Consider the following 26302-nt stretch of genomic DNA (forward strand, 5'->3'; position numbering starts at 1 on the left):
CTGATTTGCCTGAATTGATTTCTTGGCAATTGCTTAGAAATTCAATCCATTCCTTCAGAAAGAATAGGTGTTTTCACTGCCCTTACTGTCTCTGGCAGATTTGTCTGTAACTAAAGGTATTGATTCTTTCTGAGCGCCAGGAAGAGCTAGTGAAGTTGTTCATATATAATTCCAAATATCTGATCAGTACTTGTTTTACACAGCATTTTCTAGACAAAAGAATATGTTGATACGTGCCAGACAGCTATGTAGACAGGTTTTGAGACTCTGACAATGGAAGAAAGGTTTATCCTCACTACCATGCCCCTTGCTACACCCAACAACAGAGACCATCCCTGCCTTCAAGAATAAAGAATTTCATGGAGATAATGGTGGGGAGGAGGAGACAACAAAACAGAAAAATAAACAAGAAATGAGATTTCCTAAACTAACCCACAAAGCAGCTTGGGCCAACAGAATATTAACAAATTTTGCCAATCCCTACAGAACTGGCACTCACAAATTTCATGCTCCAGTGTGATGAGAAAGTCTTTGCAACTTTAAAAATTCAGAAACCGTATGAACAATAAGTATGGGAAAATGCACAAGGGAGAACTCCTTTTTTCAACACAACTGGCTGAGTCAGTCTCTCTTCCAAATATTGCCCTGTCTGTTGGCAGATTGTGAATTATCTAATGCAAAAGCAGTTCTTCCTCATTTTTCCAGACAATGCTGGAGACGGACATTTTTACTGGCTCAAGCAAGAATCTGCCTTTTTGGTTGCACCCAAACTGCAGCTAGAAGTGACTGGACACCAAACACCAGTCTGGAGGAGAGAATGCACTGGCCTGGCCCCAGCTACTCAGGCAAATGAAGCAAAAATAAGGAAACAAGCTAGAATTTAGGGTGATCCTGATCCAGCAGCTGGGGAAGGAACTGGAAAGGTTCTGATTGGATTCAATCAGCCTCAAGAGACAAACCACCTCCCTAAAGGACAGGGGAGAGCAACTGCAGCACATCCCTGAAGAGACACAGGCAGCCAGATTTGAGGGTAATTGGAAGAGAATCACTAATTACAAGGGCTGTGAAATCAGACAACTCTTTCATCCCTGGATGCAGTTAAACCTGATAAGCAATGGCTAGATGGTGGGGATGTTTTGAAGCTAAATATATTTTTAATGTGATATGCATCTTCTTTGATGTATATATTTTCGGTAAATGTTCATCTGTTTAATTATTATTTACTTTGTATAGAGCTTTGGGATTTACTAAGATGAAAGAGGTTATTGTTTGTTTGTTATCTTGTGAGTGACAGTGCCAGGGCTGACTCTTAAACCACTCCATCACTTTTAACAGAGGACCTCAAGCCATTCCAATACAGACAATACTCTTGCAAAAATCAACTTTGAAGAAAATGCATATACACAAAGGATATTCCATAATTAGAGAAAGTACAAAGCATTGAATGTGCCAGTAAAGTCAATTAAGCTCTAATTACTATTGGATTCGGATCTGCCATTGCATGATAAATTGCTCAAGTAAAAGTATCTTCTAGACACAGAGGTGCTAAATTCACCCCTGCTGATGTTACAGATGTTTTTTCAACTACCCCTCTGATTCTATTTGAGATTAAAAATGCAGAAACTTTCTCCTGTTTTAGGCAGCAACGTGAAAAACTCATTAGCTGATATAATCTTTAGGTCATTTTCTTTGTGTGGTTACGTGACAATCCCTCACTTTCCTCATTTCTGGGCTGTTCTAATGACTTCACACCCTCTTTTTCTCAGGAGGCAGAAGATCTTTCTGCAATGAGCAGTTGACATATGGTTAGTGTCTGGCCCTTTGCTACCATTCAGGTGATGGAGAGCTTTGGAAAACTCTTGACTTTGTCTCAATCTCAATGTGCTCCATCAGGAATTCTGCAGATGACAGTGATTCAGCTTTTTAAACATTTCCAAGTAGTTCATCACTCACTGCCACTTTTCTCCTTACCTTTCAGTGTTAACAAGTTTCCATATGCTCTTTCCATATGCCATGTGGCTTTTACAAAATCTCAGGCAGTAACTTCTCAAAGGCTGCCACACCTTTGTGGTAGTTTTGTTTAGCAGACTATTCATGCAACCATGACAACAGAGTGAAAGGCATCCATTCCATGGACTTCAATACATTTTGGAATGGCCTCTCATGAAGTTTAGTTTCAAAAATTTTAGGAGCAATTTTAGGATGAGATTAGACCATAGTGATCTCTTACAATAATTTCTACTTGAGTCACTCACTTGTCCTTCATCCAGTCTCCCTTCATACTAAAATTATAAAAAATATATTTTAATTACAATGAAAATCTTGAACTGATGTTAGCACAAATATCATGTTCTTCCATTTTTCAGGTCTCAGCTGCTCTAATCATGTTCCTTCAGTAACTTGCTGTCAACTTACTGAAACTCCTTTAGATTTGTCAGTCTGATCAGTTCATGTCTTACAGCCCCAGAACAAAATCCAGATGGTGGCTCCATAGTGCAGATGCACAAGATAAGGTGTTTAAATCCATTTAGAGGAGGATAAAAGTCATGCCCAACTAGTTTCTTGAAACTGGTACCTCAATCCCTGCTCCTCCAGGCTGGTTTTCCTTTGCCACATCTGAATATAGTAAAAGTTCTCTTTCTACATTAAAAGAAACCTTCTTTTCTCTGTTCTTTTGAAGACTTTCTTTCATTTCCTGCTGTGTGCCTTTCCAAAGGCGGCTGAGAAGCTTTTTGTAACTGGTGATTATAGACTGAGGTACCAAGACTTGCACGTTTCTCTTCACCTTTGGCTGAGAGAAAACATCTTTCCTCCTAAGCACTTCTATTTGCAGTTCACAATGCTCCTGCCCCTCCAGCGTCTGCTATTGCTGCTCAGTGGTGTGGTGAGGGCTGTAGAAAGTGTTGTTCAGGAATCCCATACAAATAACATTTATTACTGCTCACCTTGGGTGTCATGGAAACACAAATCTTACAGCACTGCACTAAAGTGAGCAATCTGAGCCCAGTCACAGCAGCAGAAGCACCTCATTTATTAGTTATTTAGATCATTATCACCACAGTGCAGGAGAAATGAAAACTCCATGGGATGAGTGATTTAACTTCGGTGCGAGCCCATTAGTCACGAAGGAGCACGCTGCTCTCATCACACCCCACAGACACCACCAGGACTGATCCTCCACAGCCTGTGAGAGCACAGAACAGGAGCAAACGAGGGGCTCTCTTCACCACACTTGATTCTGCCAGTTGGAGAGACTGAAGATTCTTCACTGTGGATGGAAGTACCATCCCTGAGAGCTCCACCTGGTACCAGATGCAAAAACTGTACTGAAGACAGGAGGTTAAGGTGTGCTTTCTCCAGGGCTCCCTATTGCTTCTCTAATTAGTAAAACTTGAAGTGCATTGCTTCCAGATAAAGGTTTTTCTCATTATTTTACCATTAGAAGCACTAGGAAAAGGGAAATTTTGTGATCAGTATCTTACTGGAAATAATTTAAATGGGAATACTGATGTTTGTAATTCAGTTTATTATGTGGGGGTTCTTACTATGACTACTAATTCTTCTGCCTGGAGGGCATTTCCAGAGATTCTTAGGTGTTTGGCCCTCATACCTTGCTTTCAGTCACATTTAAATTATTAAGTTCATAAATTATGTAAACAAAATCTCTTCCTCTGTGTTATCACAGGCAGTCAAAGGAAATGTCAGTGCTTATTTTGCCATAATAACATGAGTGCAACTGCTTCCTCTTGTATGTGTTTACTATTTACACTACTCTGAGTCCAATTTTAAAGAAAATGTGACCAAATAATGGCAGGGCATACAGATTGACCAAAATCATTTATACCTGAAGCATGAAATGGTTTCAGCTTTCAGATTCTTGAAAGGTTGATGAGAGGGCTGAAAAGCTATTGGTAATTCTTTTTAGGGAGGAGATGGTTTCATGAAAAAGCAGGAAAACAATTGCATCTGAGATCAGAAAAAATGGAATTTGAAATCCAAAAATAAAAATGCCTAAAGCAAGAGCTCCAAGTAGTCAACAGTTTACAGAGCACTTCCCACAGTCCTAGTTAAATGTATTCTTAACTCAAATACTTTACTTATTATAAACAATTTAAATTACTTATAAATTAAAGCTGTTTATGAAGTGCTTGCTGCACTTTTAGTTTTAAGAGTATTTATAACATTTAACAAGCACTGTAGGCTCCCACATTCTATGTGTGTCTGTATCTGCTAAAGCTGTAACTAAATTTCCAAAAGCCATTAAAACCAGGATAGAAACACATGCACTTATAAACTACAGAACCTTGTTAGCACAAAATATATTGAAAGTCTTACGTGGGGAGAAAACTCACTCATAAACCGGCCAATGCTTAAAATCTTCTTAACAGTAAAATAAATAACAATAATAACAATAATACATTATTCCTTTCTGAAAATTATTATTTTATCTATAAAAAACTGAAAACACTTTAAAGTATTTCCAAAATGTATTCAGAAGTCTCCAAACCAAAAGATTGATAATTTCTAGCTTCTTTTTAAAAAACTGGTGTTTCTTGACAAAGCTAAAACCTAGCAAAGTGTGGCTTAATAGTAACATTTATCAATGTCTGTGTATTGTCACTGTAAAAAATAAAAAGACTTTTAATTTAAAAAATAATTCCATTTATTATCCTCCCTCCCTTCTGCTGCTGCAGTAAATTATTAAGGTAGTAATAAAAAAGTCTATTTAAAATGTGGACTGTACTTTTAAATCCTGTGGCAATATTCAAAGGAAGACAGGAATTTCAGCAAAGTTTTAGTTAAATTACTAGAGATGCACAATCCAGTTCCAGACCCCTGTCTATATCTGTTGCTCAGCGGTTGGGAAAGACACATGTTAAATTTGTCTCTGAAATGAACACAGGGATTTTTATTCTCATCATTTCTATGTCAATAGAACAAGACAAGAGCAAGTCTTCATCTAAATTAGTCCTTAATCCCTCCAGGCATATCCTATGCCAAGGTCTTTAGGGTTTATTATCTGAACAGAACAAAGCAAGTAAACAAAGCCAAACTGGAAGTGTAAGAGGTTTATTTCCTTGTTCTTATTCAAAATTGTTTCAGGGTTGTGGGAGGCGTGAATTTATTAAAACATGTAAAGAAAGATGTGGCCTGTCACCTTATTTTGCCTGATATTTGAGCCATTTTTATGTCTGGTGACTGGCTCTCACACCGTCCAGGCTTGCAGCCCTTGGCTGACTTTCCCCTTTTCCCTGTGAGGCTGCAGCCCAGCTCAAGGCTGACAACTGGCACCCTTTGGGGAAGGTGCCCCCTTCCCTGGGCCAGGAGCTCCTGGGGCGGACAGAGGTGCTGCCAGCCCCTCGAGAGCCAACACCACTGGTGCCAAGGCAGGGCAAGAGTCCCTGCAGAGAGCCAGACGCAGGCACCTGCCCCACACACACTGCCCAAGTGCCCCAGCTTCTCTGACACTTGTTCTCTAAAAGGAAAACCTGTCCCTGTTGCCTGTGTGGTTTTTGGAAAACGGGGCGGGATATCTAGATTAGTTTACTTTTTCCTTAAAACAACTCTTCCACTAAAAACTTTAGTAAGATGCTTGCTGAAAGTGAAAACCTGTAGGGCTCAGTCACAAGCCTATTGAAATAAATTGGAGCACTGATGTTGACTTCCCCAGTGCTGTTAACAGCAGACTGAGCTCTGATATCCCTGGTTATATATGCCTGGCTTACCCACAGGATGCATTAGAAACCATCTGAGATACCCAGTCCTTTGTGGTCTGTTTGATTCTCCAAACACTTAATTCTCACGACCAGGGTCAGATAGAAACCCAAATAAAATCTCAGAAATATTTTTCATTATTATAATGACATTTGAGTCAGGAGACAGGGATAGAAAGGGCATAGAAGATCATGTTGTCTGAGGTTTCCAATAAAATGATTGCCATTAAAATGTCAATAGTTAGCACCAGTCGCTGTGAAACTGCATCTGCTCTGGCACATTTCCCCGAGAGCCTTAGGACAGAAATATATCTGAATTGAGCGTTTCAGAACTACTCAATATTGGTTTAATTCTGCTGCCATTGAAATTGTAAGATTTCCATTAATTTCAATAGAACAACATTAAACTCAGTGTAAAAACTACATCATCTATTGTGTCAGAGTGTCATTTTATATCATGTTAATGATAATGGCATAAAAAAAAACCCTAAGAGCACTTCATTTTGCACTATTATGGAACTAAAGGAAGAAATTGCTGTGACCTGATGAGATATATGATTTTTTACCAGGGTTCAGCTAACCTTTGATCACTTTTAAAAATTAAAGTGATTTTAGGGCAGAAAAATGCTCATAATAAAAGACTTAAAGAGCTCAATCTGTTCATCAAAAAAGATCAATAGTTACTTAATTGCAATGTAGCAGTGCCTTCATACAGAGAAAATGCCATGTAGTAAAGGACTCAATCTATCACAGAAAAGCACAAGAACCACTGGCTTCACACTGCATCAGGTAAAACCTTCACAGAAATTAAGCTTCTGGCTTATTGGGTTTCGAGGTTTTCTGTTGAGCTTTTTTGGGGATTCTGTTCTGTTTTGTTTTAATCAAATATTCTGATTAGGTATTAACAGATTCAGACAAGGACTGAAGCTGTTTTCCTAAAATTGTCATGATGATCATACACAGGTTATCAGTCTCATTCACTGGCTAAATAGGAAAAGAAAGAAAAAAGGAAGAAAAATATTAATTTTACTATGAAGAACACTAGAAACACTTAAAAATTATATTTTCTGGAATTTTTTCCCAGTATCCCACATTTCTAACAAAGAAAACAGTGGAAGAGAGAGTGGGATCCAAAAAAGAGAAGAGAGAAGAATAAACTCCCATTTTAAGTCAGCTCACCAGCTGAGGATCAGGGCAACAATCTACAGGAATTGAGCAGAGGTAGGGGTTGGTTGCTTTGTTTTATTTATTTCAGAAAAATTTATTTCATGGCACAGATTACATACTCAGATCAAGTGGCACTTTAAAATACAGACAATTGTTTATATTTACATTTTCTACATTACATGTAGAAAATGTTTGTTTGTTTGTTTTTGTTTGATACTACTCTTTATTTTGTCCCATCCTAGCATGTGTCACTATATTTTGACTTTACCTTACCAGTAGAGTTAAAAGAAACTCATATAAAACATTCATTTGGATATTCACTTTGTTACCTCAGTAGCTGTTACGTGATTTTTTTAATATGATGTTAAAAAAATACATGCTTTTATTTGTTATTCTCCTGCTTTAGTAATACTGCCAGCTGTACTTTCCACTTCACATGAATTCAGGTCTATGCCAATTTTCCACTTCCCTGCCTTTAATCCCAGCGTTACAAACGGAATCCCATGCTACACTAATATCTCTCACTCACTGGCACAGAAGAGATCAATATTTTAAAATGCCATATGTTTTATAGATCAACTGTCTTGTGCATAGGAATCCAATGGCATCTGAACCATTACACAATATTTGTAAGTTACACAAGTCAAGGACTGGGAGGTCTGTCTTTGCACACGCTATCAGTTCCTAAAATGTTCGTACTCATCTGTGAAATGTTTTAGTATTTTTCTAAAACTTAAATAAGTTACCCAAATGCTTGATCTCCTCTCCCCATAAGCCATCCTCTGTGGTTTGGAGGCGTGGTAGAAGCTTTAATAAGGTGAACATTTTGTCCTTCACACAGAGCAGAATTCCCTGGAAGCTTTTCAGAAGGTTTCACACATGTCCATCAAAAGTTGACTTGAGCTCCTGCTGAAGCAGAGGTGAAGTCAGTGGCTGAAAGGCACACCTCTGGCATGTGTTTGGCCACTCAGTTAGTTTTGCCAGCACTTCAGCCTGATTCACCTGTGGGTACTGATGCAGATGTTGAGGAACTTACCCAGTGCAGGGATCTCTGTGGGCAGCAGCAGTGGGAGCTGCAGGTGGAGCTTTGGGGGGCAGGAACCTGAGCCCCAGATGAGGGGCCAGGAACTGCTGACCCTTTGCACAACCAAGGGTACATAAATCTTGGGCACAGCTGGGACCAGACGCTCAGAGACACGGCAGGAGCCAACGCCCCCAGACTTTCCTGTCTGAGACTGTGGGGGGATAAAAACCCACATGTTCCTTTGCTTGGGGTCTCTCCTTGGAGGCACCAGCTTGAGCTGCTATTTGTTATTTAGTTATTGAGCAAAGATTAGATTATTTTAAGGATCTGGACATCTGAGGCTCTGCTGTGGGAAACCTTGTGTCGAGCAGGTAAGGACAGGTGGTCTGAGTGTGAATTTGGGGTGTGCAGGTGCAAAGGGGCCTCAGGTGGGCTGAGTGCCCCTGGTAACAGCCAGAGCAGCTTCTGGGTGGCCCAACAGGGATCTCCCTGACACAGAACCAGTCAAAGGATGAACCTCTGGAGCAACGCAGACCTTGGAGGAAACCACAAGGTATTCTGCCCTTCAAGATGTATTCCTGCATTAGTTCATTGTTCCCTGAGACAAGCAATAGTTCTAAACACCATACCATGTTTTTGTGGAACTGTTTTGGTAAGTTTGGGACAGAACATGGATTTGTCTCAATTTCAAAATTGGAGCTCCAGACCAGACTCCTTGGGAGTGATATTCTGTTCTGCTCTTTGGGAAGTTTTCCTAGTTTGCTGCTAAATCAGCTCTCAGCTCCCCTACCCCACCTCCCCCCACAGAAGTGCAGCTCCTAAATTGCTTCAGGGCTAACAATCCCATGAGTTCCAGAGACGAAAGCCCACCATGCAGACTGTCCCAAAGTACCATCTCTGTTCCCTTTCCTGGAAAATAATGGTGTTAGGTCTCTACTCCAAAAAGAAGAAAAACAAACCTTTTAAAAAACCCTCTTTTTCACCAACTACAATGACCTTTGCCTGTTTGTGTCTGCTCCACACATGCTGCACTGGTGATGCTGAAAAGCATGAGATGAAGGGAGAAAAACTCCCTTGCTTAAGAGAATTTATTGACTTTGCCCTTCACTATCATACAAGTATTGTCAGTATGTGTGAATTGCCTTTGAAAAAGCCCAGAACAAAACATCATTCAATCGACTTTTCCCAGTGGAGAGAGGATTAGACAACAAGCATATGATATGTTATGCATGCTGCTTAACACAGTAATGATGTTTGGAGTAAGGAATGGAATGGAAGTGAGAGAAGAGAAAAGAGAAGAGAAGAGAAGAGAAGAGAAGAGAAGAGAAGAGAAGAGAAGAGAAGAGAAGAGAAGAGAAGAGAAGAGAAGAGAAGAGAAGAGAAGAGAAGAGAAGAGAAGAGAAGAGAAGAGAAGAGAAGAGAAGAGAAGAGAAGAGAAGAGAAGAGAAGAGGCAAAAGAACTTTTAACCCTTTCAAGTTATTTTAAGCAAAAGAAAATTTCAAGTGGTAAAAAATGAATTGGGAGTGAAAATTAATAAGTAGCTTCCACTCTGCAGAAACATTTTTTTTTGACTGCATGAAACATTGTATCTTCATGGTGGAGTTTACAGGAAATTTAGTTTAAATAGCAGCCTGAGGCCCTGGAGAAGTCTCTGAGCAAGTAATCTGGATTTTAATAATGCTGTTGTATTTCTTCACCACATTATTGCAAATTTGTATAATGAGTAGTTTCCTCTGAGGAAATGGCCAAGATAGTATACTTGAGGGAAGCTCTTTAACGGCTATTAAAATGTGGTTATTATAAGTTTTTAATAACAAGTTGGAAGAAGGCCTTACCAGTGAGGGTCAGCTGGGAATCATTCATCAGACTTCAGACTTTACATCCTCCTACAATGAGTACAGTCAGAGGACATCTGGTCACACAGATTTGAGAATTGTGTGTTTAGGTGAAGTTTGAATTCAGTCTGGGATGTCTTTATAAAACCCTTTTCTTCTGCTGAATGCAAGAATATGTAAAAAGAGGATTTTGATCTGGCAATAAGGGTCCTTCTGTTCAGAAAGAATTTCTGCCTGTAGGAACAGAGAATGGAAAAGTCAAAAGCATTGAAAAGTGTTCTACTTAAGTATACAAAATTGCTACAGATTTCTCCACATGCAGGCAGAGAACTTTAAATTATCTCCATCCTTTCTTATTTTCAGTGATTTTTTTGGGGTGGATATTTTTATTTATTTATCATAATGTCTGACTTATCTAAGTATTATTGCAAATAGTAGACCATAATAGTAATTCCAGATCTCTCCCACTGTATGTTGTTTGTGTAAGGAAGTACATTTCATTTCACACAACATTTACAACTTTATGCTGTAATTCCAGGAAGTCAGAAAGCTTTTAAAATTTAATGAACAAAAATTTTATGCTTTTACAACATCCAAAATTGGGCTATACCAAGCAGTTGTATGCAGAAGATTTTCTCTTGACACTGGTTTCATTTTCTTTCCACTACACCAATAAGAATTCATCTAGTCTGAAGTTAATTAAGCTGAATAGGAAAAAAGACATTTATGTGAATCATATCCAATGTCTTAATCCATTTGTGTAGATATTTTTTCCTTAAGATCCTCCCAGCAGCTATATTTCATAAACAAATTGCATGAAGAAGTTGCAATTTTCTTTCCTCTTTACAGAACGATCCTTTAAAGGAGCTCTGAAATATCTCTGTATCATAGAGGATAAATTTTCAATCCCACTGAAGAACCCTTTCCATGCACTGCCTTGCCTGGCAACATTGCACTCTGAGCAAATTTGTGCTGTATTATTACACAGTTGTAAACTAGTTAATTTATCCTATCGTGCCTTGTGTCCATATGCAATGTCTTTTTTAAATAATTTACCATGTTTGGAAACAGTAATTAGTCTTATTTGGAACAAACACCCTGCAGTATGCTGCCCTAACTAAACAGAGATGACAAATGGACAGGGAGAGTAATGGATGGGTAAAATGCCACTTCCTTGAGCCTGATATTTTTGTTTCAGAGCATCACAGATTGGGCAAACATTTGTGGATTCCATCTTGAAACTTCTGGAGTCAGAAAAAGTGATCTAGAAATCACACAAGCACTCAAATCCATGGGGCACAGTGCCAGCCAACAAATCTGGAGTCAAGTACATGCACCAGGAGATGGAGATGATGCTCAGAAATATGGCCTCTGTTTTTAGGAAGGAATTTTTAGGAAACAGAAGTAGGAAGGGATCTCAGGTCCCTGCCTTTCCACTGGCCTCTGGGAAAAGCATCCCCCCTTCCACAGCTGTTGAATAGTTCTAAAGCTGGCATCCATTCCAAAGCACTTGGATATAAATACAGGAGTAATTCGGGTGGATGACGAGGCTCATCTTCTTATTCACAAGTGAGAACAAATTACTTGGTTTTCAGAGTATTAAAAGATCCACTGAGAGAGCAGCCAAGCACCCTGGATTTGAAACCTGGAACCCTGGAGCTTGTCTTGCAGCAATGGGCATGCATTGAAGCCTTTCAGTGTGAATTGTGATGGATGCACTCACTTCATTATGCAATTCCCACTTTTTTCAGTTTGCTATAGCAGGGAGAGGAGCAGGGGACCATCTGGGGCAAGCTGATCTCTTGCTGCTTTTCTGTTAATGACACATACAGCCCCTGCCATGATACACATGCCCTGTTCACATTTAAGGTGAAGTCAAGCTGCCCTGCTTGACAAAGGCAGCGAGCAATGCAGTGAGTTCAGCTGCTGTCATTGTCTGACTGTGGGACTGCTTCTGGCTGAGCCCTTGACAATCATCCTTCCTTTGCTGAAGAAATGCTGGAAAGTTGTCACATTTTCCCAAGAGTTTCTTGCAGGCACCATTCCCATGCCTGCTGCAAAGCACCCGGACATCTCCATACTCACCTGTGCCCTGGAGGATGCAGACAGCTTTTCACCTCTGATGTGGAAGAACTATTTTCTTTTTTTTTTTTATTTTCCACTGAGATTGTTTGAAACATGATCAGGATTTCAAAATGCTACAGCAGTCATTGAGGTGACTAATTAGCATTCTCCGCCCTGTGGAAATTACCTGGGTGTATTTTATGCTCTTTGCAGCAGTGATACTCTATTTGTAATCAAGTACATTTCTCAGAATAAGATATAGGAAAAAAACTTAATGAGTGACTGATTTGGAATTACAAAACCACAGGATTATTGGAAATGCAAAACTTTCACCACACACACACTGTTATGGCATTTTAAATATGAGTTATTCTCAACCAAATGTTCCTGTTAAATAAAGCGAAAATATTGTTCTGCATCGCTTGAAATATTTCATCTGTGATATAAAGGTATCACTTTCAGTTACATATATTTTGTAAATATACATAATAATTGATTACAACTTTATTTTAGAATACTGGCATTTAAAAACTTTTTTAAGTTTAGAGAAAACATATAGGAGAAGCATCTGTTAAATGATAACTATTTTGAGCTAATAAATTGAAATTAAATAAGTGAAACAATCCTTTCCTAACAGTGTAAAATGAATTATTTTGGCCTTATTCAATTATTAAAGAGAAAAATACTATTTTTTCAAGTTGATATGTTTCAATGAGACAAGAAACTTTTTCTTTAACAAGTTGCAGCTTCCCAGTTTATACAGGGCACTCTTCTGGATTATCTTTTCTTTTTTGTTTCATTTTACACAACTAACAGGAAAAAAAATAATACATATTGCAGCTGTAATGGACAGATTTTCATTGCTTTCTACAGGAGCAGAGCCCTGTACCTATTAATTAGCTGTAATTCAAATTAGTTATTTTTCAGTTGAACCTCACACAGATGTACCATTCTTATAGAAGTGGCTTCAGTGCCCCCACTAAAGTGGTTTCCAGCCTGTTCCTGGGGCAGGGAAGGAGCCCCACACCGCTTGGTATAGTTGATTTTTGCCAGCTCCTCCCCCAGGTCTGTCCTGGCAGAGGCAGAGCATTGAAGGGATTGAGGGATCTCCAGCTGGAGGAAAAGTCCTTTAGAAATCCTGTCAGAGGGCCATGACTGCCAACAGTCCTGCAGGGGCTGATTTATTTGCTACCAAAATAATTGCTACTATCCTTGCCTTATCTAAGCAGATAGACAGGTGATCAAAAGGAAAAGATTTTCTCTCTTCTGTTTGTTTGATTTCCTCAGCAAATAGCAAATTCACCAAGCAGATTTACATTGAATAAAAGCCTGTGACCACTTGAGTCCATTTCAGTAGGTGTAGGAAAACAAGAGTGGCTATGGGGAAGATGCAGGAGATTAGTGGTGACATTTCCAAAATTAAATATATGAACTTTTCCTTCTAAACGATCCAGCTTTGTTTTGATATCTAATTGTGCTTTTAAAAGGTTAATTCTTCTTGAATGAATGCTTAACATCCTTTGTTGTTTCTCTTTTTTTATTTAGCATCTGTTCTAAAATTACAAAAAACAAAAAGGAAGAAAAAGTAAAAGCAGAACTAATTATTTTACTTTCTTCAAATTAAATACACATTCTTGTTACAAGTTTAAATTACATCTTTCTGCTCACTTTCAGTAAACAATGCAGACAGTTCTTTCTGTAATTTTCACATATCTCTTTGCAGTCTGCTGTACTTTGCCCCAGCCTCTTTGCAGTGGAGTTCAGCACCCCCCAGGGACACAAGCTCTTTGATATTACTGGTAGCTCTTTGGTGCAAGAAAAAAGGATCTGATCCATAGCTTTAATCACACCTTTCTGCAGAAGAACAGCACAGATGCTTCAGAAACTATAGAATACATACACCCTTATGTATTTTTGTGAAGGATGTTTGTTTCTTTTCTTCTGAAAAGATAACACTTTAAATGCTCTGGTTCATTTATTCTAATGTCCTATAAGCAGCACCAGTTCCTTTCAGACAATTTAAAATTCTTTCACACTCCAGAAATACCATAGGCAGTAGGAAGTTAGATAAGTCATTCTCAGAGTTATTAGTTGATAATGATGATAGCTTCAGTTCATCTGAAAAATTATTGCTCATAAAATTACTGTATCATAAGAAAACTGCACCTTTTACTGATTTGTTTATCCTTGCAACACTTTCAGTTTGGATAACACTCTTTTTTTATTAATATTGTTATTATTTATTTCCCCCCATCAGTTCCATAAGATACCTCATAAAATATATCTCACACTTGCCAGCATTAAGGAAATTACTGACTTCCAAACAGCTGAAGTTGAATCTCTCCAGGAGGGAGAGGAAGCAAAAAAGAAACTCTGACAGTCCAATTTGGATGTGTTTGGCTATTTCCCATAGCTCAAGTAATTAACAAAATGTTAAAAACCAGTCACCAACATACAGCAGAGCTCTGAATTCTTAACCCTCCTTAGACCTTTTTTGCCCACAGCAGAAGACAGGCTCTCCTTTCCTCCATCATTTCACTGTGGTGCGAAGGTGAAATCCTCATCTCTTGTGCATGCAGAGCAGTTCTTGTGTCAGGGCACCACCACCCCAGAGACAGGGGCTGGACACCAATGTTCTGTCTTGTCAGGGGAAAGAGCAACAGCAGTGGTGAACCCCAACATTTAGTAGTTGGAAGAAAATGTTAGAACTACATGATTTTTAAATGGGCAAAACCAAAATGAACACACTTCAAATCCTAAGATTTTAATTTTGCCCATCAGCTGAGTGCAAAAAGATTTTTACGTTCAGTTACAGGAGTACAGAAGGTATATTTTCTTGAAAAAAAAAAATCTTGGGTAAGTTCCCAGAGAATGCCTTCTTGGTCTGTTTAAGGACCAACTCTCTTCTTCCCAGTACTCTCTAGGACTTGCCTGTGTAATAACTACACAACTGTAATAATAACTTGTAATAACTTGTTATTAACATTGCCAAGAAGCAATGTCTCCTTTGCACTACCAGCTGCTTTTACACTTCTCAGGACAGGGAATTGTCTCTTTGAAGTTCACTACTGCCCCAGGCATGAAAGATTTAGGCATATACGCAAGATTTTGTCACTTAGCAATGTACCCCAGCTCAGCCAAGCTATCACAAACAATCAAATGAGTACTCTTAAGATCTTTTTATTGATTTTCAAGCTAACTCGTTTTGCCTTAGATTTGTGGCAGGCTTAAGCATGCTCATCCACTCAGTTATGGCCAGTTAGTCCATCTGAGCCATCATCCTGTGTGTGCCTACATCCATTTAGCCTGAAAGGCTTGTCATCACTCATGCTGTATCTGCACATGGGAGACTGGGCTGTAATGGTCTGCTTTCCCCTTGATATAGTTCAGCCCAGAAATGCAGGACATAAACTACATTTAGGGACATGGATCAATATGCATTACTGTATGGCCCATCTCCGTCCCTGATGAGGTAAAAGGCTCAGCATGGTCAGGCAGCTGTAAATTCTCTGGTGTTGCATCTCCAACAACAAGAGCACTGCAGTGAAAAGTTGAGGGCTGGACATCTGCTGGGATGCTCTATCACTTTTCTCACAGATATCACAGAGAAATTATCTTGTCCCTGCTGTGGGGACTCACTTTCTAAGTGCAAATATAAAAAATCACTTGCAACCTGCTCAAAAACTGTCATAAGAGCAGCACTGAGACGAGGAGAGCCTTGCAAGCTGAGCACTGCCAGAAGCTGCAGGGACTTGGCTTCCTTTGCAGTTCGTCTTTTCTATTGCTCTCCAGACTTTCTGTATCCTACTTATTTCAGGGTAGAGCTTATTTTACTGGCCAGAAACTAGTACAGTCTTGCTGGGACTCTTCTGGTACAAGAGGTGTTCTAATAAATACTATCACATAATAACAAATTGTTTCAATTAAGTGAAAGCAGGAGTTATGTGGCTGTGCAGAAGTGAGTTTTGGAAGCTTCCAAGGACAGAATGCTATTAAAATCCTTTTGTTACTGTTTCTAAGGCAGGTCTGCTTTGCAAACAAACCAGGAACCCCTCAGGTTTTTCCAATATGCAGAAATGAAAGTATCTGTAACACCTGTCATCTTTCATCTGTATCATTAAGTTGGTTGCATGGAAATATCACTTTTTAGTGGTGATTAAACTGTTTATTGGGGACTGCACTAACCCAGAGAGAAAGCCAGCTGATTTCCACAGATAGCAGTGGCTAGCAGAAGTAAGCATAAGTAGATTATGAAAAGAAATCTAAAATTGTCAAGTCCTCAGTGACTGCATTCAAATCTCACCGTTTAAAGGAAAATTGCACTGTTTCAATGCCTGGCAATCAACAAGATTATATGGTAAGAGTCGTTCCGCATAAACTGTGAAATATGTTTGGAAATAATCTCCTTCCCTTCCACCTGATGCTTGTATTGCATATTCAACTAACTTGACAGCTTTAGCTAATTTATTACCAAATATAAAGTCTGTTAAAGAGGGGGAAACAAGCAAATGGGGATGACCTCAGCTGCTGAAGGACATGAAGGAAACAATTCCCTTCATCCCTTCCTGGACAGAGGGGTAAAACACCTACCCTCAGGGTGTTTGCTGATGAGATGATTCTGGGGGAGGTGCTGATACACCTGAAGGCTGTGCTGCCATTCAGCCAGACTCCCATAGGCTGGAGAGTTGGGCAGAGAGGAACTGAACAAGGTTCCACAAGGGCAAGTGCAGGGTCTTGGACCTGGGGAGGAATAACCCCAAGTTACCAGCAGAGGTTTGGATCTGACCTCCTGAGAGCAGTTCTGTGGAGAAGCACCTTGGAGTTTTGGCAGATGACGAGGTGCCCATGAGCTGGCAGTGCCCTGGGGGCCAGGAGGTCCAGGGGTGCCCTGGGGTGCATTGGAAAGAGTCTGGCCATAGGTCAAGGGAGGTGATCCTCCTCCTCTGCTCAGCCCTAGTGAGGCCATACCTGGACTGCTGTGTCCAGTACTGGGCTCCTCAGTAAAGGCAAGGAGTTACTGGAGAGGGTCCAGTTGAGGCTGGAAAGATGATGAGGGGTCTGGGGCACTTCTCTCATTCTCTCAAGACTTGGCTGCATCCTTCTCATTATGATCCCTGCTTCCCACTCCCAGTCCTTGAAGAAAATTGCCCCTCTCAAGGCTACTGACCATATTTAAAATTGCAATAAAGTTTCAACACTAAAGCTCAACTGAAGCTTCCTGTGTAGCCAGTGTGGTGAAAGCCAGGACCACAAATCTCATTCACTAAGCTGCTTGGAGAATTCAAAGGGGAAAAAAATTACATGCAAGCAGCATCTGAGACTAGAAGTGTAGAGGAAAATCTATTTAAATGTAGACCACAAAGAGACTGGATAACACAGACCTCATCAGCTCAGTGCCACTTACGCAACAGCTGCACTCAGATCTCAAAAAGTCATTCTTCTGGAGCTTTAACACAAAAGGTAACTCCATCAAATATCCCACAAAACACAGCAGACAGCTCATTCAAGCACAGCCCTTCTACACTGTCATATAAACCCTTTATGCTGAATTGCTGCAACTCAATACTGCACAAATAGAGTATCTCCATATTCAGGTCTGGTTTCACAAAGTTCCCTCAAACCCTCAGCAAAACTGAAGGTTTCATGGTGAACAAGAAGTGAAAACCTTGATTCTGGGAATTATCAAGGGTAATAGATGTCATTATGTCCTTTCTAGAGAACGTATAATTAATGATGTTCATAGACTGAGTAACCAAGTACAGAACTTAAGCTGATACAAACGGGACAAATTCCCTCCATCTGGCAAAAAAAAACCCCTAATATTTTCGTCATGTTTTTTCCTAAATGTATCAGCATACACTTGATTTGGTGCTTGACATTTCATGTGATCACAGCCATACACCACTCAATATCCCTGCATCTAAAAGACATGTTTGTTGTCTGCTTTGTCTCCTCTTTATGGTTCTTCTACACGTTCTGCAACTTGGCAGACCCCTTCCATGGCCACAATTCACCCTGTCTCACCCCTGTGCTTGCACAGTTCTATGCCCCAAAATCTACATCATTGACCTTAAAGCCTTCTGCATGGGCTGAGCTGCTCTGCAAGGAGCTGGGGTGGAGGGACCAACCCTCAGGCAGGACACACAGCACCACACCCACAGCCCAGGTGAACTGTGATAAAGAAGAGGTTGGACCTGCACCCCACTGCTCACAAATACTTCCTGTCTCCTGTCAGTTCACAAACAAAATGACTTGAGAGAGTCATTTTCCAGTCAAGAGACCTTGACTGGAAAAATGTCAGATGCTCTGTAGCGGTCAGGATATGGAGGACAGACACTGAAAGAACTCCAGGTACTGGGATTGGAGCAGGGGCAGATCTTTACCACTGTGATGCACAGTGTAGTTAAGTGGACCTGCCTGTGATACAGATGAGTTGTGGTGCCAGGTGCAGGATTTTGGTTGTGGTAGCAGGAATTTGATTCCTGTCTCCAGAACCACCTCAGTGTGCCAAGTGGAGACTCTATTACAGGCTTATGTCAGTATGGACAACATCTGAACACTGATTATTAATAAATGCAGGAAAACTCATACCTGAATCAAAATAAACAGGGGAAAAATCATTCTTTGCAACTGTACTGTGCAAAGACCTTGGTCCCTTAATTCTGGAGTGTTTGTTACCTTCCCATTGCTTCTCACCTTTTCCCAACTCCTGTGAAACCATAAGTTTGCTCCTAATTCCTCTTCCTTCCTTACCATCATAAATTAGTCTCATCCCTTCTCTTTGAGGCATTTTAGTTTCATGCTTTGTGTGTCTTGCTCAGAGAGCTGCATATCTTACCTACTGCTGCTCACATGATGGTGATTGAGAGCACTGTTCACTGCCCTTCACTTCTCTTTCTCCTTCTCTCAGATCTGTTTAGAAAATTGTCTTTTCATATTATCCCCAACTTTTCTTTCCTCCAGCAGATGTATTATTGCAATTATATGTATTATTGATAATAAACTATATAAATGTGTACAGCTCCCTAACACAGCTGAGAGGCATTGCAGGGTGAATAAGAAGCTGAGAAGATGCTCAAACGTAATAAAGAATCCACTGCAGTAGACAGAGCAAGACAGGGCTAAGCAAAGAGATTTTGTACCCTTGCAAACAACAGGCTCCAGCTTTTCCAGTTTGTTACTATGACATAGATTAAAACAGTAAAATCTGAATTTAGGAAAACATTTACTCCGTTTTCATGCTAATCTATAGGATAATTATGTTAGTCATAATTTTCCAGAAACCCTATGAAGTTTTTTGCCCCCAGGTGATTGACACTTTGCCAACTCATTGTTATTTCCTTCTCCAGCTTCTTGTGTCGTAGACATGTGACATTCAGAACAGTTTGGTGAGACATGTGAAGCTGGTTTTCTGCCACTTTGTTATGTTTGAACTCCCAGCCTTGCATTCATTTCACTCTTCATGGTTAAGTAAATACCTCTTACGAGAGAAAAATTAACTAAAGCAAAGATAGAATTGTTTTTCTTCATCTGGTTATTCAGTTAAAATACTCTGTTTCTCCTCATGTAAACTTGGAAGGAATTACATTCCAGAAAGAATTTTGACTGAGCTGAAATTATTATAAATTAGGCTGTTATAATGGGTCTAATTGTGTGGTTTAATTATTAGATTATACAGGAGAATACAAAGTGGGCATTTTGTTAGATGAAGGCAGTGTCATCTGTCTTTTTGATGAAAACTGTAGGCTTTAAAAACACTTTTGTTTTTCTGGTATATATAATTCTTCAAGGCTGGACAACTACTTAAATCACTAATTATATTCAATAATAACCACAACTACCCAGAAATTACATTTATATATTAATAATAAAGCTCCTAATCATGCCATGAGGTCACTAATAAGGACACCAGACATCTTACTTACAGGGCAGGAGATCCAAATATCCAGTGCATCATTTTGCCCTTTGCTGTGCCTCTCATACTTCCCCAAGTCACCAGAGGAGCTGCTGCAGGACTGTGCATGGTGAAATTGCACTAACAAGTATTCCTGAACAAAACCTGCCTCTGGATCAGGCACACTGCCTGAGCTGGTTCCTCTCTTCCTACAGGCACCCATCCAATCAAGCCAGTTTTACAGTGTTTTTTTAGAAGCTTAAGGAGGGTCAGAAATGTCCCATGAATGTGTGAAATGATAACTCAGAGGGTTTGTTGGAGTGATGCATATTGATGTTCCTTTTATCTCACAAGTGGTTGTTTGGATTGTGGTTTTGTTTGTCTGTTTCTTTTGGGGTTTTTTAATTATTTTTTTTTTTAATTTTTTAATATCATTTTTGTATAACTCAGTTTCTCAGTGAATAAACAGCTCTTCCTTTGAGGTTCATTTTTTCCTTAGTGGTATTCTGCTCCCTAGAGATTTTTAGCCATTCATTTTTGTGGTCCTAAAGAATGCATTTTTATCCTCATGTTTCATTCAGGGTTTATCCACTTAAAAGTCATAAGGATTTTGGGGTAGCCTAAATGTAGTCATTTTAAATCCTGTTACTTCTCTCCAGTTTTTACCTTTCTGAACTCCAGCTGTAGAGTTTTTATAGGATTGCTGTATTCTCACAGACTTGATATTGTGAGATGCTGATAAGCTCCAGAAAAGCTGAAAACATTGCTTTTAATAATACCCTTCTTTCTAATGAATAAAATTCTGAAGTGAATTGATATATATGAATCTATGTCTACTAATGAAATATGAATGTATGTACATATTAATTTTATGGGTTTTTCTTAAAAAGAGACCAGTCTTCTGCTGACTCAGAGTGGATTTTCATTCAAGCAGCACAAATAAGGTCAAAGACAATCTCCTCTTAATTAAAGGGAGCACATAATATTGATTTAATAAAAATTTAACATTACCTAATGACAGCTAGATATTATGCTCAGAGTAAAAAGACTGACATTTTATTGTAATCAATATGTATTTTATTAAAATCAATGTGCTACATGAACTATTCTACAGAGCCTTAATAATATCTAGTCTGCCCCTGCAGAAAAGGAGAGTTTGTCATCTGGAGGTAAGATTGCTTGGCAGAAGAATTCCTACATGTACAATACACAAGTTTCGATTTTTCTTAGAGGCCAATGGAGGTGATCATTATCATTCTAAGTGGGAGGTGTTTAACCCCAGCTCATTTCAGTAGCCCAGAGGAATAAGGACCTGGAGAGAGCCAAAGTAATGCCATGGCCAGTATTTGCCTGACAGCTTTAAATTCAGCCCTGCTCAAACCTGTGCGTGGCAGGAGAGAGGTTTCCATCCAGGACAGCCCTCAGCCCTTGTGTGAGTCCACTCTGGCAATCTGCCCCAAAACATGACCAAGAGCTGCATCTTTTACAGGACTCATCTTTCACTGAACACGGTCTCAACCATTCTAAAATCAATGCTTCCCTTACCCATCCCCTAAATTACTCCAGGGCTTTGGTAAAAAAAGATGCTAATTCCCCTTCACTTCTTTATTTAACCTATCTCATAATTGCTTTGAAGAGCATTTCTTATCCTAAAAGGTAATGGGCAAATGACCCAAATATTTGTTGATTCATTTTGTTTATTTATTTATGTTCAGTTGTATTCAGAGAAGAAAAGCTGGCAGTCCTTGTTTACCAGTGCTAGAACTGTCTCCTTTCAGCTTTCTCATTCTGTTCTCATTCTAAACAGCATCAAGAGAGAAGCAAAGTGCTCCAACTTTGAGAGATCCCTCCTTTTATACACATTGTGCTTACAGGAGTACCAATCTCTTTCATCTGGTTCTACAGAGTAAGACAAAGATTGCTTCCATTTCTTCCACTGTATTTCAGCACAGTATTGACAGAATTGGTGACATGAGACAGTGGCCATCGCTCCCTGTTCCTTGCCTGCCACATCTGCAGAGAAGCTTTTAAGGAGGGGAAGAAAGAGTTGAGATGTTGCAGGGGGAAATCACAGAGCCACACGGTTTGGGGATGGTTGTAGACAAGGCTTGAGTGAACAGAGAATATTTTCATCTTATATTGTCCAGACTCACAAAGTTCAATGTGTGAATCCCTGGCTGAGGCTTTCATTCTTTTCCTTTCAAATGGGTTTTGTTTGATCATTCAGTGTGCAAAAAGGAGAGGGTGGATGAAACCTGCTGTCTTCAGGAGATTTCTGCAGAAAAAGCTCTTTTCACAGCTCTGAGTGAATCTATGGACACAACACCACTTGGTTTACAGGCTCTACTCCAAGTTTTAGCAGAGTTTATATTCATCAGCTCATGATTCACCTTGAAGGCTCACTTCTAATTACTCAACAGAGAAACAAACACCATTTGTGCCTGCCATGATCACAAAACTAAGTGAGAATTGATTTGAGTCTGCTTATCTCCACCAAGGAGAATTGAATAGTGCAGAATGTTCTGAGCAGGGCTATACAAAATGCTGAGGTGAAGCATCAGTACAAATTAAGGAACAGTTGAAAGGTGTTTCCAATTTCAACTAATATTTATGACCAACAAAAGTCAAGATAAAATAACACCAGCAGTAAATTATAGCTAGAATTGCATCCCAGATCACCTATCAAAAAAAACCCAAACCAAACCAACATTGCTCTGGGTCTGAAACCTGCCCATCCATATGCATTTTATGCCTAGTTAACCCGTAAGCGTTCAAATTTTGAAAAGACCAGCAAAAATCAGGATTGAACCTGGGACCTAAGATTATTTCCATTTAATATTCCCACTTCTATACATCGTAATGTATAGTTCCTCTGTGTTTAAAATATCCACTGGTACTCATGTCTTGTAAAGAACATATTTACTCTTTAAAATAATCATTTTCTAATTCTGGTCTTTTAACTGAAATCCTATTATACATATCTAGGTTTCTAAACAAGTATTTTTCATGCACTCTAAAGCAAAGGGAGGGAAAACAAGTTTCGGCACAAAAACAGCAGAACACAGGAAAAAATATAATCAGTATAAATTTGCTTTCCAGAAGGAACATCAGAAGACGTAGCCAGAAGTCTATTATGCAAGACTTTGAAAATGAGTAGCATGGGAAAGCCTTTAACCTAATTATGGTTTTCTTATTATTTTATTGGCACTATCAGATTTTCATGGCTGAGCCAGCACAACTGCTGTAGCCTTGCTGCAGTCATTACTCAATGTTATCTTTTATTTATACCAAATTATGAATGTGTTTGTGGCATTCTGCAAACAAACAAGGGATGCAGCCTGTGCTTCTTGGCTAAATTTTATCAGTGCTGTACTGTATACACGGATTAGATGGCATTTTCTTCAAGGTCTGCTGAGGTCTCCTCAGGCCCCCACAGCCAGTCATAAATTTGTGCTCATGAGACACAATAAATTGCTCTTCTTCCATTGCCAAGCCTTATCTGGTAGCACATCTAATCACCCAGGAGCTGCTCAGCTTGTCAGCAGTTCAGCTTTGTAGGAGTGTGAGGCAGCTCTTTGTGCCTTTCATACTGCGAGTGAAGCTGAGGCAGCTCTTTGTGCTTTTCAAACTGAGAGAGAAGCTTTATCTGCCCTGCTGATCCACGTTTCCCCAGCCTGAGGAGCTGCCCAGCAGCAGGGAAAGCTGCATTGGTGTCTCCAGCCCAAGAGTCTGACAGTGCTCAGGCAAAACCCATCTCTCTCCCCCGGGTCAGTGGGCAGAGAATTCCTCCACATAAACTCAAACATCTCCAACTGGAGTGATTAAAAGCAGCTCCATGAGCCCTCTGATTGAAGGAACACATTCTAGGAGCAGTCATACCATCGATGCCTGAACTCAGCTGGTGCACCCAGCATCATCCAGGATTTCAGACTAAGCTAAAGCAGGGACGGTAAGAGACATTGTATGTGATGGGAGATTATTTACTGAACTCAGCATTTATGGTTGGTTTGCTTAGCAACACACCCCTGGAGGGCCCTGTATATTACTTTTTACAAAACTACTGGGTTTACTGCACACCCAGAAACCAAGGATTTATGGCAGAGTATGTCAAATGATAGAAATAAAAAGTAAAGCATATTTTTAATGTGGTTGTGGGGGGAAAAAGGCACAAATTTAGTATAACATGAACAAAACGCTTTGTACATTACAGGCAGCATGCATTTCTGGGGGGGGAAATTGTGCAAATCACCCTAAAGTTACTTGGGTAAGTTTAGGCAACACATAGGTGTCCCACTTCACTTCACTTTTAATATTTCTCTATAATCATTGGAGGGAAAGAAAGATTGTTCCATGCCTATGTGAGAGATTTTTCTCTGTTTAGGGTGGAATTGCTTTCTAGAGATTGAGTAATATCTCTGTGTTGATGATAGAGAAGAGCTGGACAATTGACTTAAACTGAATTTCCAATTTCCCATGGCTGGATCATATGTAATGTGGTTTTTGGAGACTGAGGCTGTGCATATTAAATGATACATGAAATAAAAAATGTCTCAAAACTCGGACGTGCTTGTTAAAAAATCAGAAAAAAAAATGCATACAACGCATAAAGGAATGGAATAAATATGGGTACAGCATGCATCCATTAACTAATCAAAATCTCTGAAACACCTCTTAATCATTTCAAATCCAGGCATTTCAACAGAGAAGGGCCTTTTGGAGTCCCGTTTTTGTGAATTTTGACTGAATATCATTCCAGTGGAAGACAGACATCTAAGTATTTTTCAGGTGAAATCCAACTACTCTGTGATCTTAAAGCAGGAAAAATTATTGCTTTAAGATTCAGACCCTGACTAATGAAAGGTGTTAAGTATATCCTTAATTTCAGGTCAATATGATTAGGCAGATTGAACTTTTCCTTAAAAAAAGATATTTTTTTTTATATATGAGTGTCCCAAAATGTGGCCCTGTTACTTTTCACCCCAGTTCTTCATATGAGAGAAAAAGAAATAAAAGAAACTAAAGTTTAACCTAAAACTTAGCATTTCTAGTATGGTATATAATTTATTTGGGGGAGGTGGGAGGGGTTAATATCTGCATATATACGTGTGAGAAATCTTAATTACAAATTATAATTAGGTCAAATCACCCCTTCCCCTGTAGCACATATGTAGCCTGGCAAGCCCAGATGAAAAACTAGTGAGTGTTTTGACTGGGACAATGCCTTGCATTAAAAAAATATTCCTTCCTCTATTTTATTTTACATGAATGCTGAATCAACAACTACTGATAATATAGGGTAATGAATTGCAAACTTGCCAAATTCCAATTATTAATCTGATATTCAGATATTTATTTCAGTCCTTGTATGGATCTTGCAGTATGAGCTCTGAATAATTGCACTTTCTGGGAGGCTTCCATGCTAGCCCCCATTTAAAAGCTCATTCTTTAATACACAGTACTGCTGCAGTGCCATGAGGATACAAGCTCACCTCATACACATTCAATAACTGTCAGATGAGTGAAAGCAAAAAAAGCATTGAGTTATAATTAATGAATGTGATACTGACAAAGACATCCTATTTTCAATATTCAGGCACATTGTGCAGTATTTTTAGTTTAATAAAACAAGAAATTATTAGAATTAAAACAGAAATTCGGTACAATGATATTAAGCTCTATTTCTCATAATTAGGAAACGACTTTTGTGCTTACATAGCAATATGTGGTATCAGAGTTACTTTAATCTCCTAGAAATCAGCAGTGCAGCTCAGTATTTCTTGGAATTGCATTTACTCCTCTCCCTGACAACTGTTTTCCCCACAGCCCCACTTTGTCTTCTGCCACATGGTTATTTTTTTTTTTTTTTGTTCAAAAAATAACATGGCAGCAGTCATACAAAAATGGGGTTTAAATTAATATTATTTTTCCATTTTAATCCCCTGTGTGTCATCATCAGTGAAAAGAAAGGGGGAAAGGTAAGATGGCCCTGTCCTGTTTGGCAGTGGTTCTAAATTATGTTATCCCAAATAGGTGTGAAAGTGTGACAAATCAACACACAAGAGAGAGCTTTGTGGTGAAACCATTTGCTTAGAAAGCACTGTACTTCCCAAATGCTGTAGATGTTTTTAGTGTATGGAAACAGAATATTTCACTAGCCTTTCCATATTTCTATTTGTAAAGTATTTGAAATCTCTCACATAAGGAGAGCTTTATCACCCAAATATTTAGCACTTGTTCAGGTAGAATGAAATGGATTATGATCATGTATGATTAATACATGGGACACAAAGGCAACATTTGCTCATTGAGATCAAATCCCATTTCCACCAGATATTTCGTCATATTTCTCATTTTTCACATTTTTCCTTGTTCTGTTCTGTAAATGAATGAAAAATCTGCTCTTATTTTCTCTCTCAGCTCTTACAGTGAATGAAAGACTTGCGAATGTGATGTTTGATGAGAAGACAAACACTTGCCTTTTCCTCCTTCCTCAGTGTGGGGTGGGCTGAATGCCATGGGCTAACGTGGGACAATGAAAAGTGTGTGTCCATTGTCACTGTCACCACGCTTCAGTGCTGGAGATGAGCCTGCTGTGACAGTGTC

The sequence above is a fragment of the Ammospiza nelsoni genome, chromosome 7, assembly GCF_027579445.1.
Source record: "Ammospiza nelsoni isolate bAmmNel1 chromosome 7, bAmmNel1.pri, whole genome shotgun sequence".
Taxonomy (NCBI): Eukaryota; Metazoa; Chordata; class Aves; order Passeriformes; family Passerellidae; genus Ammospiza; species Ammospiza nelsoni.